Here is a 15,294-nt window from a genome sequence, read left to right as displayed (position 1 = left end):
CGTCATCTTAAAACTGACCCAGCTCTTAATTGCTACACGCTTCTGGGGTTTCCTCCTGACCTGACAGCAGCAGCAAGCAGCATCACCTCACAGAACACATTACATTTATAATATTCCAACTATCTGCACATTTAGAATTCTTAGATTCATACTTGATATCACTTTCATGATGAAATGCAAGTATGTATGTTACATTTTACAGATAAATGAGAAAATACAGGAGAGTATACGGAGGAAGAGGATGGCAAAAAAGAAGTGGGATAGTCAGAGAGATACAGAAAGTAGACGAGAGTACAAGGAGATAAGGTGCAAGGTGAAGAGCGAGGTGGTGAAGGCTAAGGAAAAGGCGTATGAGGAGTTGTATGAGAGGTTGGACACTAAGGTGGGAGAAAAGGACCGGTGGGTTAGACAGAGGGACCGAGCTGGGAAAGATGTGCAGCAGATTTAGGTGATAAAGGATAAAGATGGAAATGTACTCACAAGCGAGGAGAGTGTGTTGAGCAGATGGGAAGAGTACTTTGGAAGGCTGATGAATGAAGAGAACGAGAGAGAGAAGAGGTTGGATGATGTGGAGATAGTGAATCAGGAAGTGCAACAGATTAGCAAGGAGGAAGTAAGGACAGCTGTAAAGAGGATGAAAAATGGAAAGGCCGTTGGTCCAGATGACATACCTGTGGAAACATGGAGGGGTTTAGGAGAGATGGCAGTGGAGTTTTTAACCAGATTGTTTAATGGAATCTTGGAAAGAGAGAGGAAGCCTGAGGAGTGGAGAAGAAGTGTACTGGTGCTGATATTTAAGAATAAGGGGGATGTGCAGGACTGTATTAACTACAGGGGAATAAAATTGATGAGCCACAGCATGAAGTTATGGGAAAGAGTAGTGGAAGCTTGGTTAAGAAGTGAGGTGATGATTAGTGAGCAGTAGTATGGTTTCATGCCAAGAACCACAGATACAATGTTTGCTCTAAGGATGTTGATGGAGAAGTTTAGAGAAGGCCAAAAGGAGTTGCATTGCATCTTTGTGGACCTGGAGAAAGCATATAACAGGGTGCCTCGAGAGTAGCTGTGGTATTGTATGAGTAAGCCAGGAGTGGCAGAGAAGTAGGTAAGAGTTGTACAGGATATGTACGAGGGAAGTGTGACAGTGATGAGGTCTGTGGTAGGAGAGACGGAGGTGGGATTACATCAGGGATCAGCTCTGAGCCCTTTCTTATTTGCAATGGTGATGGACAAGTTGACAGACGAGATTAGACAGGAGTCCCCGTGGACTGTGATGTTTGCTGATGACATTGTGATCTGTAGTGATAGTAGGGAGCAGGTTGAGGAGACCCTGGAGAGGTGGAGATATGCTCTAGAGAGAAGAGGAATGAAGGTCAGTAGGAACAAAACAGAAAACGTGTGTAAAATGAGAGGGAGGTCAGTGGAATGGTGAGGATGCAGGGAGTAGAGTTGGCGAAGGTGGATGAGTTTAAATACTTGGGATCAACAGTGCAAAGTAATCGGGATTGTGGAAGAGAGGTGGAAAAGAGAGTGCAGGCAGGGTGAAATGGGTGGAGAAGAGTGTCAGGAATAATTTGTGACAGACGGGTATCAGCAAGAGTGAAAGTGAAGGTCTACAGGACGGTAGTGAGAACAGCTATGTCATATGGATTGGAGACGGTGGCACTGACCAGAAAGCAGGAGACAGAGCTGGAGGTGGCAGAGTTAAAGATGCTAAGATTTGCACCTGGTGTGACGAGGATGGATAGGATTATAAATGAGGACATTAGAGGGTCAGCTCAAGTTGGACGGTTGGGAGACAAAGTCAGAGGGGCGAGTTTGCGTTGGTTTGGACATGTGCAGAAGAGACATGCTGGGTATATTGGGAGAAGGATGCTAAGGATAGAGCTGCCAGGGAAGAGGAAAAGAGGAAGGCCTAAGCGAAGGTTTATGGATGTGGTGAGAGAGGATATGCAGGTGATGGGTGTGACAGAGCAATATGACAAGGACAGGAAGATATGGAAGAAGATGATCCGCTGTGGCGACCCCTAACTGGAGCAGCTGAAAGAAGAAGAAGAAGACTGTTAATAGATACACATATGGGGTGCCACAGAGGAAGAGCGGTAGAGCTGCTGTCTCGTAGGGAGTCACATACCTTGTGATCCCTGCCTGGAGTTTGCATGTTTTCCTGGTGGATTTCCACAGTGTGCTCAGTTTTCCATCCAAAGACATGAAGGTTTGGGGATTTTGTGAAGCTAAAATGATGCCAGTGTATGTGTGTGCTTGTGTTCACCTTGCGATGAGATGATGCCACATCCAGAGATTTTGTTTCTGTCTTGCGCCGATGCTGCTGGAATGGACGCATCTCCGAATTGATTGATGTAATCATTAAACATCCTTTTCAGAGATATTGTGGCAAAGTGTCCTCGGAATTTAATGGATGTTTCGGGCACACGCATCACATCTCGTGAAGTATAAACCTGGCTTTAGGCGCCTTACTTTTCAGCTGACAATCTTGACTAGGGCTTATTTTCGGAGTAGGTCTTATTTTCGGGGAAACACGGTATGAATGATATTCCATCCCTTTTCCACATCATTTATCTGATTCACGGCCTTCTGGACCCAATGTCCTCCTTGGAAACAGTGGGCCTGAGGTAAAAAAACTTCATAGGTAGGGCATGACTCCATTTTAGAGCATGCATGCAGTCACACCAAGCCAGTGTAGCGCTGCCAATTAACATAACTGGCATGTATTTGGAAGTGAGAGATTACAAAGTGGTAAGTAGGAGGTTAAAACCACACAGACACTGGGATCATTTGCACACTTCTCACAGGAAGTACCCAGGATTCTGAAGCTTAGAGTCTGCATCTGTAATCACTGAGCCAGTCCATGAATGATTGGAAGGTTCAAAAATCGATCAATTGATTCAAATTAGATAAAATAACAAACCACACATGAAAACTTCTGGCTTGGATAACAAAGAGCAGCTGCTGTCGGCATAAGGCTTGTAGGTGTCAGTAAGATGAAAGCAGACTACAAGAGAAGGATAAAATTATTGAACTCAGATGACCTGGAAAACTTTCAGTTTGTTTCAATGTGACTTAAAGAGAACTTTCATAATAAAATATTTTATTGTAAGAAATGGAAAGTGCAGAAGATATTTTTATAAAGTGACACAAAATCTACTATATAATAAAACACTAAGGTCTGTGTGCTTCCAGTCCCTAGGGGCAATCTCATTGGTCACTTTGGCTCTGGTGTGATTGGTCAGTTTCCCTTGGTTGATATGATGAAAAGAAATGTGAGAATGAAGCAGACAAGGAGGAGAAAAGGCGTAGGAGGCATGCTGAGAGTCGCCTTCAAAGACAGGAAGCATTTGCAAGAATTGAATGTTTTCACAGCAGGAAATGGGGTCCTGTCTACCACGAGTGGAAGTCAAAAAACAGACAAGAGGCAAGCAGAGATGCAGGCTTTATGGGAATGCACAGGAACGCATAGCTTTACATGTGTTCTCTTACCTGTCTTTGACAGGTCACGTGACTAGTATAATATTTTTATTGAATTGGTTTCAGTTAATGTATAGACATTACAAGAACAGAGTTTTGCAATAAAAGAACAATTGGAACAATAGGAGAAATCTTTTAAATTGGATTAAGTTTGATTTTTAGTTTCTTAATTTGAATGTTGTCAAATGCTAGGGGTCGCTGATATCCCTTGAACTCAAGGACACAGGGTAAAAGCACTCAGAAGTATTTTTAATTGTTTTCTTCTTGCACAGTGCTTCCTAAGCCCCACAACCACCATAACACAATCAAACAACATCAAACAACATAATAATAATCACTGTTCTCCCTCTATATCTCCTCCACACCTCCCAGCAAGCTTTGTCCGCCTCCAAACAACTCGCTTGCTGGGTTCACAGCAGTCCTTTATGTAGTCCTTGACCCGGAAGTGCTTCTGTCCTTCGGTCCACGCAACTTGCTAGCACTTCCGTGTCAGATGGAGAACTTGCTTTATTCTTCAGCCCGGAAGAACTTTGGAGCTTCCATCTTCATGACTTGGGACTACTTCCGGACTATGGATGTGGCATGACTCCTCCGGACCTCTCGCAGCATCCTCTGGTGGCACCCACGGTACCCAGCAGGGCGGTGTTGTCGGACTCCATATCCCATAGTACACTGCAGGAATCCGGAGCAGCACTGCAGTCCAGGGAAGATGCCATATAGCGCTTTGGGGGAGGCAGTGACCACAAGTAGCTGCCTTCCCCCATCCTTTTATTCTTTGGGCATCCCGGCCGGATTGAGCTGCCGGCTGTCCATCACAATGTATATTATACAATTGTATCCAGTGTGTGTTTTCTTTATCATGTATAATACCTTTTATGAACAGCTTCTTAGAGTAATAAAATCAATGAATGTAAATCAGGGGGCATTGTGCTCAAGCTGTGTAACACACAAGTGAGGCCACATCTGGAGTGTTTTGTGGAGTTCTGGTCTCCATGCTGCAAGAAAGACATTGCAGCACTTGAAGCTGTGCAGGGAGAACAGCCAAGTGCATCCTGGAACTTAAGGACACGTCCTAGTGTGACAGACTCTGAGAATTAAACCTGAGCAGAGGAGCCTGTATGGGGGTCTAATTCAGGTCTTCATTAAAGGTTTTTTAAAACCCAACAATGTTTCACATATTCATAGACACCAGTGGAAATTAAGGAGTGTACTTAGAAGTCAAGTCAGGAAGAGATTCTTTATGCAGAGACTTGTGGGAATGTGGAATAAACTACTGAGACGCGTAGTGTAGTTGAAGCAGAAACCTTGACAATGTTTAAGAAGGTGTTTGGATGAGATGTTGGGAAAACGTTGTTATTACTTAATAGTCTCCTCTCGTCTGTCAAATTTCTTATGTTCAAATGTGAACAGGCAAATTTGTATACAATGTTCTTCTTGAAAAGGAAAAGAAGCCCCCAATCCTCTGCTTTCTTAACTCATTATTGTCGTGCACTGGCAAATTTGTTTGCTAGCTATAGGTTTTCATACAGCGTTCAGCTGTTTATTGGAATAGCTATAGAAGACATACAAAAAATGATTTTTGCTCAGTCTTCTTTTTTAAGTTCTAATCAGCAGATTGTTTGACTCACAGCTTCTGTTTGTATCCATCTTGTGCCTGCTTTGTGTGTTTGCAATAACATTCGTATGCTTTAAAGAAATATCTGCTATGATACAGTTGTAACATGAACACATACAGCAAGTCTGAGCAGAAACTGCAGGTTAAGGTGTTACAAAGGGCAGTACATCCTGCCACATACACAATACACGGATCTGATCTGCCTGTTAGCTTGTGACCTGTATCTGAGTGCGCTGTGGACCAATGACTTCAGGGTCATCATGCGGAATCCATGCAACTTCTGCTGTATTTAGCTCCAAAGAAGTTAGACCTCTTGCTTCAAAATGCATACTTCACATCACATAAATTGAGAATTGCAATGTAAGGTGAGCCTTCTGCTAGTGAAGACCTCCAACATTGTATTATATGGCAATGTACAATAATATTTTCTTTAATAGTAAGAGGAGGAGGAGGAAGAGGAGCGTATTACAGCGGGTTGCCGCACCCACCACATGGCAAACCACCAGGATTGAGATCTGAGTGCAGCCGTGCAATGGGTGACCACACTGAACATTGTGAGGTTTTTTACAGTGGCTGGAGTGCCAGTCCTGCCACCAATCCCCAAGTTGGAGGAACTGCTTCCAGAGTGCAACAGTAATAAACCTGATGAATTAAGGCATCAAGTCAAGTCAAGCTGGGGAGCATGCACTGGTACAGTGTGTTGCTGCACCCACCACATGAAGAAACAGCTCGGGATCCCGGTTGGCAACGCCACAAGCAGTCCCACCCTCCAGAAATGACCCTCTATCTGCCGCAGCCAGGTGTTACGTGGGCGACCCCTAGGCCTGGTCCAGCCACTTGGGTCTCCAACAATGAGGATCCTGTGAGCTGGATCACCCTCAGGGAATAGTGCCACATGGCCGTAATGCCGTAACTGACGCTCCCTCACAATGCAGGTAATACGTCTCATTCAGGGCTCCATGAGCAACCGCTCATTCGACACAATGTCAAACCAAGGACTTTCTGGAGAGAAAAAAGTACCAAAGGGGTCCAGTCTTTGTCTCAGGTCACTGGATAGCATCCATGTCTCGCAACCATATAGCAAGACAGGACGCACCAGAACTCTAAAGACTTGGACCTTCGTCCTTTTGCATAGATATCGGGAGCGCCACACACCCCTTTCCAGCGATCTCATGACCCTGCATGCTCTCCCAATCTGTCTACTGACTTCACAGGAAGAGTCACCAGAGACATGAATGTCGCTACCGAGGGAAATTAACCTCTCAGCAAGGTCAACACTCTCTCTGCAAACAGACACACTGCTGACGACTGTGACCAAGCGGTCATTTAAGGCCTGGATGATGGTTTTTATCCAGGACACTCACCAGCCCAGACACTCAGACTCCTCGCTCAGTCTCTCAAGCGCCCCGATCTGAGCCTCCATTGACTCAGTGAAGATCACAGCATCGTCAGCAAAGTCAAGATCCGTGAATCAAGGCATTAACTTTATTTGTTTTAGGCTCAGAAATATGAGCCCAATGTATTCTCCAAAGAAATGACAGACATTTTAGAATGCATGTGCTGCTTAAGATCTCTTATTATACATCATTAAAGAGCTACAACCTAGAAATAAGAAGGAGGGCTTATAAAAGTTGTTTGTCTAATTGTGCTTCAAGTGTTAACAGTAAAAAAAAAAATCTTTACTTAGCCTTTCAAATGTTTGAAATGTTGCACTGTCAACATTTTTCCGCATTTAAGTGCAGGAATGGACAACGGAGGCTCAGGCGGCTCGGAAGGATGCCTTTGAAAACATTGACTGGGACAGGCTTTGTGTGTCACACGATGAGGACATTGAGGGACTCAACCACAGACTATACCAGGTTTTGTGTGGATCACACAGTTCCCACAGAAACAGTGCACAATTTTCCATGCATCACAAAAGACTTGAAAAGCCTTCATGTATGAAGATAAGGAGAAAATCAGGCAGGTGCAGACAGAGCTAAGGATGCAGCTGAGAGAAAAGCCTACTACAGAGTGTAGCGTGTGGCCGGGGCCCTCCACGCTGGGAGGATCGGGGGGAGCAAGCGTGGCCAGAGCGTTACCTCCTCCAGGACGCTAGATGGCAGTCCCACTGGGTTACAGCGGTGCCTCGGACTCTCACAGGGCTTCATGGGAGTTGGAGTTTGGTGCAGCCCTGTTGGCATCTGCAGGCGCCGCCAGGGGGTGCTGCAGCAGGAGCTGTTGAGCCTTTATGGGCAGTTCCTCCGCCACACCCAGAAATGAGTCATCAAGCACCTGGGCACTTCCTTATAAAAGGAGCCAGCAGCCACTACTCGGGGAGCCAGAGTCGAAAGGAGGAAGACGAAGGTTGACCAGAGGAGTGGAGGAGAAACCGAAGGAAGAGCATTGTTTTGGGTTTGTGCTTGTGCTTTGGACTGTGTTGTGTCTGTGGGAAACAGGGAAGACGTTTCCCACGAGGAAAAAGAAAAAATGTAAACGTGTGAACTTTGGTCCCATGTTTGTCTGTGTCGGGTTAAGCTGGCAGTGCCAGCCTGGGTGGTCCACAAGAGACATACTTGAGCACAATTTAAAACAGAACATCATGAAGGAAATATTGAATGGGATGAAGACTATCACTGGCTACAAAATTCCCTTAATGATAGATAGATAGATAGATACAAAGTAGATAGATATGAAAGGCACTATACAAGAATTAGATAGATAGATAGATAGATAGATAGATAGATACTTTATTAATCCCGAGGGGAAATTCACATAATCCAGCAGCAGTATACTGATACAAAAAACAATATTAAATTAAAGATTAATAAAAAGCACGTAAAACCAGAAAATAACTTTGAATAATGTTAGCATTTACTCCCCCGGGTGGAATTGAAGAGTCGCATAGTGTGGGGGAGAACGATCTCCTCAGTCTGTCAGTGGAGCAGTAACAGCAGTCTGTCATTAAAGCTACTCCTCTGTCTGGAGATGACACTATTCAGTGGATGCAGTGGATTCTTTATGATTGACAGGAGTTTGCTTAGTGCCCGTCGCTCTGCCACAGATGTTAAACTGTCCAGCTTTACTCCTACAATAGAGCCTGCCTTCCTCACCAGTTTGTCCAGGTGTGATGTGTTCTTCTTCTTTATGCTGCCTCCCAAGCACACCACCGCGTAGAAGAGGGCACTCACCACAACCGTCTGGTAGAACATCTGCAGCATCTTATTGCAGATGTTGAAGGACGCCAACCTTCTAAGGTTCTAATGACGAATGCTCCTCTAGTTTGGTCCTGCATTTTATGAAAAAATGAAAAGTCATATTAAGAAAATGTATAGGATTTTGGTTACCTTTTAATATACGTGAATAGGAGAAATGTATTCTATAATCACACCTCAGATCTTGTGCAGTCTCTCAATATGCCTTACTGTTTTTTTTCGCTGACAGTAGCTGAACTCCTTAAGCTTAAATTGCAGTACAGAACATTCTTTTGAAGATGATTTAGCGTATCTAACTATGGATTTGATGGTCTAAATAAAAATGTAGTTGTAGGAGAGATGAGAAGGTGAAGCTGAAGTCATTGTTCTGATTTCCTTATTTCATACTCTTATTATGAAGGGGGGATCCAATATGGCTGGATTGTCCAATAAAATGACTGATTACTCCACAAAATATAAAAACACTTTTTTTTTATTTTGATAAGATTTTGGGGTTAGTGTTTTTAGTCTCAGAGACTGCTGCCTCATTAGATAAAATTTAAAATTTGAACAATGCAAGAAACAAATGTAAGCCTTGTATGAGAATCAAAGCTGAGCAAGAAACTTTCAAGCATACATTCTCAAACCCAATTATTCCAATTCTGAGTTCCCTTTTCTCTGCAGCACTTGGTGCAAGTGGGGAATCAAACCTGTTCTGCTCGCCAGTCCATCACAGGGCTCACTCAGATAGACTTGGTCCAATTAGCCTACTATGCGGACAACTGAGAGGCAGCATCACTAACTACTGTGCCACCATGCTTCTCTGTCCAAAAGGAGAGTAATCTCCACCTAGTTTGTGATCAGTAATGCAAACATAGCATTTTGAAACGCGTTAAAATTAGTGCCTCTGTATTGCCAAAGCCTATATTGCAGAAACAACAATAGGTTCAGAGCAGAAAACATCCCTGGGCAGGGGACCAGTCCTTCATAGGGCACATTAATACAGTGCCAGTTAACCTCACCTGCATGTCTTCCAGAAGTGTGTAAGGAAAACCTTCACAGTGTTGAGGAACTGATGCAAGCTCCACACCGAGAGTATTCAGACAACAGGACATGAACATCAGAGGATACGACAGCATTACCCACTGCTCCAGCAAATTGCCCATAAGACATGCATTGTGCTGTCAGTTTAGATGCTATGGGTGAGCAGATTGAAGTGAAGGCAGCACAAGACAAGGCATTGGTTTTAATAAATGCTTATTCTCTGGTGGTGTCATTTTTATAACAGCCGGTTCGAATCCTGTAAATGCCAAAAGGGACTCTGCTCTCTTGGGCCCTTGAGCAAGGCCCTTAACCTGCAATTGCTCCGTCCTGGGTATGACGTTAATCGGCATCCAGCCCTGCATGTAGGCCCTCCAACCTGCAGGGAAAAACTTGGGGGTTGGTGGCAGAATTGGCACTCCAGCCACCATAAAAAACCTCATACCGTTCCATTCCATCTGAACTATGGTGGGTGCGGCAATGCCCTTTATCATTGTGTGCTCCTAACCTCATCCTCATCATCCTCATTATTTAGAATACACTCTAATATCGCTCCCCATGACAGCACTGCTCACACATAAAAGAAAACACAATCAAACTTTAGGAATCCTTTTTGGTCCGTATACTTTTTTGGTATTTGAAATTTCCATTTTAGAAGCAAAAACAAAAAAAAGAAAATGAAAGGAATTTTCAGATTTGGATTTTTGATTAAAGAATAAAATGTGGAAAAATAAGGTATTTTTAAATTCTATGGTAACAAATAGCAGTCATAAACTAAAATTACACATACTTTTCTGGATTTATTTGTGATTCAAATAAAGAAAGTGTAATAGCTCAAAAACAACAAAACAGATGCATTTTCGTTGTCTGAAAGCAGAAGTACTTCTTCTTCTGTGCGATTTTTGACAACACGTGTTGTGGAACGAGCCCCGGACACAGACAGGTAGACATGTTTTAAAACACCACCATACATTTATTTTAGAGTTCTATTTACAATGAGTGCACACACAAACCCCCAAGAGTCCCCAAAAGTCCGGGCCTCACACTACGCCTCTTTCTCTTCAGGCCGCCTCCACTCCTCTCCTTCAAGCTCTGTCCTTCTCCTCACCTGACTCTAGCCCTCAATGAAGGGAGGCGGCCCCTTTAATAGTCACCCCGATGTGCTCCAGGTGCTTCCCGGCAATCTTCCACCGGCATTCCCCAGTGTGGCGGAAGTGCCGGCTGTGTACCCGGAAGCACTCCGGGTGTCCACGATCCTCTTTCCCCCAGCACTTCCAGGTTTGGTGGAAGTGCTGAGGTCCAGTGCTCCCAAGGCATTGGGGCGCCCCCTGGCGGTGACCACGGGCCCCGACAGGGCTAAGCTTCAATGTTCTCTACCCATGGTCCCCAAAGCAGTCAGGGCAGTTGCCCCCTCGTGGTCTGGAGGAGGCGGGTCCTCCTGGGTGTCCCGGCTGGGTACCACCCCCATCCGTGTGCCACAGTGTGAACAGTCCTCCTCACAACACATCGATCGACGGTCTTTAAGTTACACTGGCATCAGCAGAGGATGGACCATTACATTGTTTTTCGGAACAGTAAAAGAGTGGCATTCCGGGACGAGGACACGATTGCAGAAAAACTGAGTCACATCTTTCAGGTAAAAATACAAGCTTTGCAAACTTTGCTTCATTGATGTAGCAGTTCTTTTATAAACGTTATTGTTGTTACTGAGTGCGAAATAAAGGGCGTTTTCTCGTTCTCGTTTCTTGCATTTTTCTTTTCTGATGTGTGAAAGAACAAAAGGAAAAAAGTCATTGTTTTGCGTTTTTTCTTTTTCCCGTTTAAGTTGAAAATCAAATAAGTGTCTCTTTTTCTTTTTTAAATGATATTTTCTGAAACGAAATTTCAGATAGCAAAAAATACACGGACCCTTTGTGGTATGAGGTGCCAATTGGGACATAATAAATTCTTTAAAGTGTACTAATCTACACTGATGTACAGTACATGTATTATATAGTAAAATGAATGAACTGTATGGTGAAATGTGTACACTCCATACTGATACATGCACACTTGAAATTGAAACATGGACACTGTACTGTAACACATAAACGATACTGAAATGCATGCAATACATGTTGAAACTTAAACACGATATACTGAAGCACTGAGCAATTAATGCGCATACTGAGACGTGTGCAGATCATTTCAGTGGGTAGCGTGTGTACTGTTCAGAACAGCTTTTATTATAAATGGCATCTTATAAACAGCCGCTCAGATGCTATAGGCAGTGCCATTAGTGCAGTGCAGACAACGTGTTAGACATGTCACATCAATGATAAAAAAAAAATAGGAAGAAACACATATTATTACATGATGAATATAATTAACTACAAAATTTAACAAATGATATCAAAATTAGTCAACAATATTACTCACAGTCACTGACAGATGCTGTTATTTGCAAATATTTAAAAGGGCAGAACTGTGCAGTGTGTGTGTATGTTACTGCACTCAGTCATGCTTAACATTCTGGACAAGCAAAACTATCTTTTTTTTTTTTTTATTAATTTTATTACAATCAATACATAGCAATCAAGTTTTTACAACAAAAAGAATTATGCTAAGAACAGATCGATCCCCACCCTTGAGAGAGAGAGCAAGCCAAACGGTGTAAAATTTAAGGCTTGTAAAAATACCTAAATTAATAAATTCTCTGTGCTTTATAAAATCATTTTAAAATATTACTGATTAGATCCTGCCATGTTTTGAAAAAAGTCTGCACAGATCCTCTAACTGAGTATTTGATTTTTCCAATTTTAAATAATATAACACATCAGTTTCCCACTGACTTAAAAGAGGAGAGTTTGGGTTCTTCCAGTTTATCAGAATAAGTCTGCGTGCCAACAGTGTAGTGAATGCAATCACAATTTGTTTGTCTTTCTCCACTTTAAGCCCCTCTGGAAGAACCCCAAACACAGCTGTTAATGGGTTAGGAGGGATTGTGAGTCCAAGACTGTCTGAGAGGTAATTAAAAATTTTGTCCAGAATAATGTTAATTTGGTGCAGGCCCAGAACATGTGACCTAGTGAGGCTGGAGCTAATTTGCAGCGTTCACAGGTTGGATCATGCCCTGGAAACATTTTGGAGAGTTTTAGTCGAGACAGATGTGCTCGATATATAATTTTGAGTTGTATAATTGTATGCTTTGCGCATATGGAGCTCGAGTGAATTCTCTGCATTGCTACTTTCCACTCCTTTTCTGATATATTAATTGAGAGGTCATTTTCCCAGTGTCCTCTTGGATCTTTGAAAGGAAGGGATTGTAAAAGGATTTTATATATTGTAGAGATGGAGTCTAACTCCTGGAAATTGAGCAATAATTTTTCCAGCGTGGATGAGGGTGCAAGATGAGGAAAATCTGGAAGGTTCTGTTTAACAAAGTTCCTGATTTGAAGATAGTGAAAGAAATTTGTAGCTGGAATGTTAAATTTGGAATGTAATTGTTCATAGGATGCAAAGACGTCTATATAAAGATCTCTAAGCAAGTTAATTCCAAATTTTTTCCAGATATTAAAAACTGCATATGTTTGTGAAGGTTGAAAGAGTTGGTTCTCTTGCAGGGGTGCCACAGAAAGAAGCTTCTCCGTCTTAAAAAGCAAAACTATCTTTATGAATCCACCCAAAGTTCATCCGAAATATTGGAGTGTGCAAGGCAATAAAGGATATGTGTTCAGTCTAATAATAGGATATGCATTGTAGCTAGCAGTATCATCTTTTTTCAACATTTTTACCCTGAAGGTAAGTCCCCCAAATATTAAGGTAATATTTTAGTTTAGGTTCTGCTAAAGTGCATTTCTTACTCGTAAAGTATTACCATATATACTCGCGGATAAGTTGGGACTTGATTTTACCGTATCATTTCCGGTATTTTATAATGTCGGTCGTATAAGTCGAATGTGGTAAACTCACCCTATTGGTCCAAGAGATTATGATATGCTAACGCCTGCCTGAGAGAGTAACCACGGAGCACACTGCCTTATTTTTCTCTCTATTGTGCCTACGTAACAACACAGTAATACCCAAACTATTCCGAAGTGACGTTTGTACTATTTTGTGTTTTTTTTTATCCCACACTCTCACACACCTTTATCGTAAGAGCATCCCTTATCTACGATGGAGCGTTCGAGCAGAAGAAAATATGAAGCTGGTTTTAAATTAAACAGTGTTGAAGTGGCGAAAAACATTGGTAACTGCGCTGCTACAACAAAATTCGATGCGTCTGAGAAATTGATGCCAGATTGGAGGAAGCAAGAAGATGTAAAAAAAAGAAATAATAATTATTATCGTATTTTTGAATGGGCGTATAAGTCGGGCGTAAAATTTATGATCAATTTTTCAGGTTTCAAGACCCGACTTATACGTGGTGTCATAGATGTCCGGGGACCTTGCCCCACCGGGATGCCTGGAGATGTGAAGGACCGGGAGAGGGGCTATGTCTCCCCCGGAACGCAACAGGGAGTCCTTCCTGGATTGTATGGGGGCCACAGAGCATGGAAGCTCAACCTTATGGGAGGACACGGCCACCACCAGAACTCCACAACCGGAGGTGCTGCCAGAAGAGGAGCTTGATGCCTATGCAGCACTTATGCCACACCCGGAAGTACTGCCGGTTTGTAATTGGGGAACACCTGGAGTACGTCCAGGTACGCTATAAAGGGAGCCGGAGTCGGGAGGAGGAAGACGAAGCTTGGGAGGAGAGGAGTAAAGGCAGAAAGGACTACAGAGAGTAAAGGAAAGAAGGAACTGTGCTTGGGCAAACTGGAGCACTGTGTTGTGTGCAGGACTTTTGTAAAATAAACAGTGTGCGTTTTTTGGATATTCAGCATCTGTCTGTCTGTGCCCGGGGCAGTCTTATCACAGTGAGTATATACGGTATGTAACAACATTTACAAAGCATAAATCAAGTGGTCGTTCACCTCTGTAATGTGGCCTATTAAAATAAATTCACTTTGGAATGGTCATTAATGGCCTAAGTGCAACGTATTTCTCTTGATACTCCATACTTCAGAATAAGGTCTTTTTTACATGCATATCAAAGGCCCATAATAACCCACACTGCATGTAGAGTGACCACTTTACTGATTCTTTGCGTTAATAAGACGTTGTTGCTGTAAATATTTTTGTTAAGGTGTTGTACCATACCAGTATATGAGTAATAGATGCATTTTTGCAGTACGTAAACTAAAGTATTACCAATATTTTTTCCCAAGTGAAGTGCTAGTTAGGCTCTTTTTGTTTCCATCTTTGGAGGTGTTTTTGAGCTTGAAGATTTTCTTAGGGATCATTGAAGTGGTTTGGGGAGAAGTTTAGAAGTTTCTGAAAAAATCTCCTTTATGCTGTATTAACGGAGAAACCTCTGGGGGTAATCCTGCCAGGTCTGTCTTGTATTTCTTAATGTTCTGTAGAAAATGAGTTGAATGTGGATTTGCACCAGAAATAAAGTTAAAGTGGGTAGCGCTGCTGCCTCACAGTTAGGAGACCCGGCTTCACCTCCCGGGTCCTCCCTGTGTGGAGTTTGAATGTTCTTCCCGTGTCTGCGTGGGTTTCCTCCCACAGCCCAAAGACATGCAGGTTAGGTGCATTGGTGATGCTAAATTGGCCCTAGTGTGTGTGTGTGTGTGTGTGCGTGTGCCCCTCCCCGGGGTTTGTTTCCTGCCTTGCGCCCTGTGTTGGCTGGGATTGGCTCCAGCAGACCCCATTGACCATGTAGTTAGGATATAGCGGGTTGGATAATGGATGGATGGATAGATATATTGTGGAGAGCAGCCCAGACACAGACAGGAAGACAGCGATGGTTCAAACCCAAACTCACGTTTATTGTACATACTACTATTTACAGTGTCCAAAAGTACCGCACACACAACCCAGTGCCCCAGCACCAAGCACCCTCAGTCCAAGGCTCTTTCTCTGATGCCTCCACTCCTCTCCTCCGAGCTA

Source organism: Polypterus senegalus, chromosome 16 (genome assembly GCF_016835505.1).
Source record: "Polypterus senegalus isolate Bchr_013 chromosome 16, ASM1683550v1, whole genome shotgun sequence".
In the NCBI taxonomy this organism is placed as follows: domain Eukaryota; kingdom Metazoa; phylum Chordata; class Cladistia; order Polypteriformes; family Polypteridae; genus Polypterus; species Polypterus senegalus.
Note: the sequence above shows the minus strand (reverse complement) of the source record.